Genomic DNA, 7,479 nt, shown 5'->3' on the forward strand with positions numbered 1-7,479 from the left:
ACAACCCTGGAGCATGTCTACGGGTCAGCAGCATGACACTGATAAAACTGAAAAATGGAAAATGCACAGGAGCCTGTGCACACAGAACCTGGGCCCCTTTTTGAATTTCATATGACTACACTGTATAATGAGTTTTGACTGTGTCCTGGTCATTGTTTAATTTTTCTCAGAATTTAGTTGGAGTTTTACTGATTGGAGATTTATGGACTGTATAGTAGAGAAAGCAAACATATAAATAAGCATAATTATGCTGGCTCCCAATGTAAAGAATGAATTCATTGTTCTAGTTTTGCTGGAGTTGTCACTGAAGAGCTCTGAAAGAAGCCTTCTGCCTGCTCAGAATCTTGAGGCATCCAGTGGCACCATAGAGTTAAAGCCATCCAAAGCATCTGGCATGTCTTCCCTGGTGAAGACGTCACACTCGTCTCATGAGTCCACACTCCCTGGCAGCCCTACAAACTCACACAGGTTCGCCATTATACAAAGTATTTACCCCCAAATTTTCAACTTTATCTTACTTCAGGCAGACATAGGAAAGGTACTTCCAAAGGTTCATGCAGTGTACTCAGGCTCATGGTCAATCGGCGCAGGCTGCCTTTTCTCCATGGCTCCGAAGCAGCTTCCACTGGACCTAAGACCTGGAAATGTTGTCTTTTAAGAAAAGATGAAAAGAAAAAACATGCCCTAGAGTGACATGGAAGGAACACCATACTTTGCTTTTGGCCACTAGTCCACAATTAACCTGAGAGTTATGTCACCCAGGTACAACACCTGGGCCCCTGTCCCGTCAGAAAACTTTACAGCAAAGATGGTCAGGAATGTATCAGAGCAGATGATGTTCTGGAGAACTCAAATTACGCAGATGAAGACAACTTATTTCAGAAGAAGGAGAAAATTGTGAGAAGTGAAGTTTCCGCCAATACCCAATGCAAGTGTGCCAGATAACTGGCTCTCGAGTGTCATCCTCAAATCTGGGGGCTTTCCTTCCCTGTTTTCCTGGGCATTTTCTTGGCATGTTGCCTATCTACGGTTCTTTTCTGTTAACAGGCACCTGCTGCCACTAAGCAATGGCGTCTATAATGTTCCTCCCCCTACTATGATGAGCCACTAGCTCATCCCTAGTGGCTTCTTGTCAAGAGTCTAATTTCTGGTTTGATATTCTCACAATGGGGCTCATTCTGACAATCAGAATCAGTCCTAGGCTTGGTCTCACTGTCTCTGTGCGACAGCCAGACTCTTGGTTTCAGTGTCTTGTGACATATATGTTGGTTTTCTGGGTAATTTTACTCAAACATGAAGTGACATTTTGCATGCAACTCTAATATTTGTTTCAAGGCATTCCTATAAGTCAGTTTATCAAGACAAACAGTTTGTTTATCTGTGCAAACTTCTCTCTATCAGGACAACATGTTGCTAATCTGAGCAAAACGTTCATTTACCAAACAGCAATGTTCTTGTGAAGGCTCACTTCAAAACTCTTGTCTTCTGTCCACAAACCTTACATGATCATATCACAGGCTTTACCCAATCCTAATCAATTTTCATCTTAAAAGAATCACTTAAACCTACCATTCATTCTGACAAACTCTGGTTCCTGTGTGGTTGATAATCCACACTTAATTCTGACAAAAACGTTAATTCAGGAAATTCTTCTGGCACAGACTGGGGTCTCCTTATCTTCCTCCCTCCCACCATGATCCCGGCTCTTCCGGGATCCCATCTCTGTTGAGGAGGAGTCACTGGGGTTCTGGGAGCCCTGGAGAGACTTGGAACTTTAAAAGCTGAAGATTCTTAAGAAGCTACAATATATATTATTTGTTGTTTTATTTTACTGATTGGTTCTCATAGCATACATATGTACGAAAAACTAGTACTTATCTCTTTTTTATCGTTCTAAGAAGTCTTTGCAAAAAAGAATTATGTGCTGGTTGTGTGTGTCTGTGTGTGTGTGTGTACACTGGTGTATGTGTGTAATGGGGGAGGTGCTGGTTGTATTATTTGAGAATAAAGAATACAAGGCTTTGAAAAGTCACTTTGCCCAAGGCTACATAGTAAGTTTTTTGGATTTTGTTTGTTTGTTTTGTTTTCTTCAGACAGGGTTTCATTCCTGTTCCCCTGGCTGGAGGGCAGTGGAGTGATCTCAGCTCACTATAACCTCTACCTCCTGGGTTCAAGTGATTCTCCTGCCTCAGCCTCCCAAGTAGCTGGGACTACAAGCACATGCCACCACACCCAGCTAATTATTTTTTTGTATTTTTAGTATAGATAGGGTTTTGCCATGTTGCTCAAGCTTGTCTCAAACTCCTGGCCTCAAGTGATCTGACCGCCTTGGCCTCCCAAAGTGCTGGGATTACAGGCGTGAGCCACTGCACCCGGCCCATAGTAAGTTTAACAGCTGGAATTCCAACCTTGTGAAACATTGATAAGAACTGAAAAAAAAAAAATTCAGAAGAGTAACTTAAACACATATAAAATGCAAATCCCCATGGAAGTGTATTAACTAGACATTACTTATTAAATTTCATTAAATTCCAGTAGATCTAAACATATTGCAATTACATGCACTGATATATTTTTGGAAACTGAATATTTTAATAGCTTTGTTGAAATATAATTAATAAACTGTACATGCCAGTTAGTATAGTCTCAGTGCTGTGCAACCACAACCACAAGGTAATTTTAGAACATTTTTACTCTGAAAGGAACCCCATACCTGTCAGCAGCCATTCTATTGCCTGCCACCTCCCTCCACCCATCCCTGGCCACCACCAATCTACTCGATGTCTCCATGGGTTTGCCTGTTCTAAAACTTTCATATAAATAGAATTATAGAATATGTGGTCTTTTAAAAATTCCTTCAAACTCAGTATTTTCCCTAAGCATATATCTAACTGAATTTATGAAACTTTTGCAATAATTTTAAAGGAAAGTTTTTAGTTACTTATTTTCAGAATGATAATATTCAATTTTTTTTTTAATTCTACGACGAAATAAATATCTTTGAAAAGCTCAGTTGTTGGAAGTGAAGATGCTTTGTCCAAATGGAGAAATAAAATTAGGATGAAGAGATGCTAATTTAACTACATTTTGTGATGGGAAAAATGTAAGACATTTATTAGGGAATCCATTCCCGATCCTGCATAAAAGGGCAATAACTTTGGCCACAGAGTATTTTGAAGGGGATACATGATAATATTAATTAAGCATATATATGGGGCCAGAATTATATTTTTAATAGACAAGTTAAAATACCCAAATCCATGCAAGGCATAAGAATGACAGCTTTGTGAGGAGCAAGCAAGGCCTCCAGGAAAGGGACAGGGAGAGAAAGTGGGAAGCGGATGGAGGTTGGGCTGAGGCCCTGGTCTCTGCTCTTCCCTCCTCCCCACCAGCCCGTTTCTCTTTTCCATCTTTTTCTACCCTCTATGACAAATAAGAGTGTATCAAATTCACCTCCAAATGGGCTAATATACTTTCCATGTCTCCTTTCACTCGGTTTAAATATAGAAACAGAGGAGCGTGGAAAGGCACTGGCCCCAGCAGAGCAGGTTGGCTTTGTCCCTGGGTTCACTCTTGCGTCCTGGACAGGTCACTTCAGGTCTCTGCTCCTCAGATTCCTCATTTGTGAAACACAGGCAAAAACTCAAGGCTCTCCACCTTGCTGTGGTGGTGAAATTAGTGGGGTAATGCTTAGCCCGGGGCTGGCTTGCTGTACCCTCCACAATGACTACTTGAAGTGGATCCCAGAGGCTCTTTTCTTTGCGATAAAGACAGTTTAAGAAAACGAGATTTTTAAATAACTTGTCTGCAACTTCTGCAAGAGATGATAAGAGCATATGGTTTCTTTCTAAGCTACTTTCAGATGAACCGTAAATCTTAATGCGTTCTCCTGCACTGGAGGGAGAAGCTACTAATGCAAGCTCAGCCCTCCTGTGCAGCTCGTAATGACGCAGGCCCCTCAGTCCCCTCTGCTCCCCAAGACCAGCCCCACAGCTGGGCAGTTGTTGCAATGTGACACACTTGGGCACGTAGCTGAGACGTTATTGTGAAAATGAAGAACCGATATTTTTCTTACTTATAAAAGCAGTCCTGCTTCTCAAAGGAGACGCCCGTCCTGGAGGACCTGGGACAAGGTAGAGAAGAGGTCTTCTCCCCTCATGCCTTCATGGAGAGGCTCATGCTGCTAGACATGGCGACGTCTGTCAGGAAATGTCACGTCTTCAGCCCTTCACGTAGGCAGGTTTGATTCAGCGTCCTCGTGGCATTTCCTGTTCCTGCCCACTTGTGCTCACGCATGTGCGGTGGGGCCGGCTTTTCTGACGTCAGCTGTCTAACCGGTAGGGAGCAGGGTTATTGACATCGGATGTATTTAATGTGTTTAATTTTCATCCATATATCTTCTTGGCTGATCTGTCTTTTTAACTATTTTGCCCATTTTAAATTGTCTCTTTTTTCCTATTATTGACTTTTGAGTCTTTTTAGATGTGAAGTACAAGCCATTTTTTTCAGATATATGGTTTGCAAATGTTTTCTCCAGATCTGTGGCTTATATTTTTTATTCTCTTAACAGTAGTGTCTTCTGACTAGCATATGTGCTTCACTTTGAGTATGTCCAATTTATCAGTTTCTTTTCTTTTATGGATTGTACTTTTGCTGTCAAATTTAAAATGTCTTTGCCTAACTAAGGTCGCACAGATTTTTTTCCTATGATTTTTACCATAATTTCTACTTTTATATTCTACATTATGTTTATAATCTAGTTTGGTCCCATTTTTACATAATATGAGATACAGATAAAAGTTAATTTTTCGCGTAAGATATCCAATCGTTCTAGCACCATTTGTTGAAAGGCTAGTTTTTCCTCCATGGAATTATCTCTGCATCTTTGTTGAAATGAACACACCACAGATGTGTGCGTCTATCTCTGGGTGTGGATGCAGCTCTGGTGATCTACTTCTGCGTCCTTATGGTACCTCTTTACTCTCAGGCCACCACAGTTGCTGCCGTGCAGAAGAGCCAAGGCCACCATCAGCCCTGGCATTCGCTCCCCTACCAGGTCCATTCCCCAGGTCTGGGTGGAATTCAGAGCCCAGGCCGCCTCTGGCCCCTTCCACCAACGGCGTGTTTACCCCTGTGCAGATGTGCTGAGGACCAGCCCCAACACCGGGTGGCCAGTGGCCACAGAGATGGACTCAGCACGAAACTGCTTGGTCCTGCGCTGCGTGGAAGCCAACACCTGCAGCTGGAGGCTGGGTTCACTGTGGGCTGAGATGTCTTAGGTTGCTTTAGGCTTTGGAATTAACCCATTTATACCGAAGGTTGCAAATTTTTTTGTGTGAAAAATCAGACCTTGGCAATGGTTTTGAGCAGTAGGATATAAATAATTCCCACAAGCTTAGCGTTCCAATAACGGAACACTAGGCATAAATGGGTTAAGGGCATCTTTATTTCATAGTAGGCTTGTTAGGATTTTTCTCAGTTCATAAATTAAGGGTAGAGAAAGCACTCCTCCCCCAAGGGTAGGGTGAATTCCCATTCTTCCTCCGGGACCTTCCCTGGGAGAGGGCCCTTTTTTAGCTAGCATGGTGGTGAGCCGGGCTGGAGGTTGTCTCTGAAGAAGTTAAACGGTTGGTATTTCCTCCCGTGTGCAGTTCTTCTGAAGCTTGGTCCTCGGGCAGGGAGGAGACAGGGGCAGGGAATCGAAGACCTGCGTGGTCACAGGGGAAGAGAAGAGAAAGGTCCCGGCAAGACAGTGTACATCTAGGGTCGGCTTCCAAAGGACCGGCAAGTGACAAACGGAAAATGTGAAGACAAGCCCAGGGTCGTCTTCCGACTCTCCACGTGTTCGTGATGAACCGGAGGTGACGTCACCCTCTGGCGTTGTCTTCCGACTCTCCGTGTTTGTGATGATCCAAAAGTTACTTCACCCTCTGGCAACTCATATTCCAACCCAGAGGGCCATGAGGGGCCACGACTAAACAGCTACGTGTGTAAAGCACTCCAGGTAGTGCCTGGGACAATCAAATTACTCCAAAATGTATGTGTTGCCCATATAAACTTGTCATACTGTGGGAAATGGGTACTGTGGGTTCTGACTTAGAGCCTAATTTTAAGCCTTCTGCTTCAAAATGCAAAGGAAATTCATAATAAATTCCTAACCAGTTTATAGCTGATGTCTGCTTTCAGGGAGCCTATTTTCAATGGAGAGCCTCCCCTTGTTTCTAACCCACAGTGAGTCGAGCTGTCTCTGATTTTACACAGCAAATTGGTTCCTATGCTGTTCTTCACTTCTTAGAATCCCATCAATAAGAACACAGAGTAACTGCCTATAGAATCAGGTTCATTGGAGACTGGGAAAACTGGTAAAAATCAACCAAACATAGAGGCATCGAAGAGTTATAAAAGAAATTATACAGGAAGATTTTCAGTTGGTCTCCACTTCTGAGACGGCTCATTTTTTAATATCTGAGTCTAAACCATATCATGTTTCTATTTTAGTTCCTTTTAGAATTAACATACCTTTATTCACGTCTGATACACTTTAGAACTTTGGCTCAAACCATCTTTTTGGGTCTTAGACTCTTTTCCTTGGACTTCCACCAGGGCTTGCCCGACGCCAGTGGACATAGAGCATGAAAAGGCTTCCTTTATTTGTCACACCCTAGTTTCCTTCTGTTTGAATTTTTGTCAGTCGATACATTAAGGGTAGAGGAAGCACTCTTCCTCCAAGGGGAGGAGAATTCCCGCTCTCCCTCTGGGTTCTTCCCTGGAGAGGGCCCCTTTTAGCGAGGGGTGGTGATGAGCAGGGTTAGAGGTCCCTCAGAGGAGGTTAAATTGGCCCTGTACTTTTTCCTCAGTAATTCCTGAGTTGCACCTCTGCATAAACACACCCAGTCTGACATTGAAGCCTGACTCTGCTGGAATCTGATCTCACCTCTCCTCCCTGTGCACTTGCAGGGACCTCAGCCTCTGCGGGCAGCCCTTTGGGCACCAGAGCCTTTCCTGACCCAGCTCCTGGCCACTCTCCCTAGAGGCTTTACCTGGGGGAACTCCCTACCATTTCCCCAGTGAGGAAGCCAGGACCCTCTTGGGAGAGGTCGGTGATCCAATCTAGGTGACAGGGTCGGTAGAGAAGTTCTCTCAAAGAATGTATCAGACGTAAAGGTCAGGAAGTGTCTAGCATTCCGGGACATTGGGAATTGTGATGACAGCATGACTGTGTGTCCCGGGAGAAGATCTGCTCCATGGTCTAATGGAATCTATGGTAGACGAAAGTGTCTCATAAAAGAGTTTTTTACTGAATTTGGAAAATCCATGTTTTAGCCAAATGAATCAGAAAAGACTTTCTTTTCTTTTTTTAGCCAGAAGTGTCCATATGTTTTCAGATGCACTAGCAAAGCAAAAGCACAGAAACATCAATTTTCTAAAAGAAGGGCAAAACCACATTTTCTCCCTGGAAAAACTCAAGAGTTGAGAAAG

General features: G+C 43.3%; 1 long non-coding RNA gene across 1 annotated transcript; it reads right to left on the reverse strand.

The window, feature by feature from the left end:
• Window positions 1-467: 467 nt before the first annotated feature.
• LOC134735916 (uncharacterized) lies at window positions 468-7,179 on the reverse strand. The gene is made up of 4 exons (XR_010119519.1): window positions 7,058-7,179; window positions 6,520-6,672; window positions 4,076-5,707; window positions 468-638 (listed from the first exon to the last, which is right to left on the reverse strand). It is a non-coding gene; the product is annotated as an uncharacterized lncRNA (long non-coding RNA).
• Between the last annotated feature and the right edge of the window lie 300 nt (window positions 7,180-7,479).

Source organism: Symphalangus syndactylus, chromosome 2, assembly GCF_028878055.3.
Source record: "Symphalangus syndactylus isolate Jambi chromosome 2, NHGRI_mSymSyn1-v2.1_pri, whole genome shotgun sequence".
Taxonomy (NCBI): Eukaryota; Metazoa; Chordata; class Mammalia; order Primates; family Hylobatidae; genus Symphalangus; species Symphalangus syndactylus.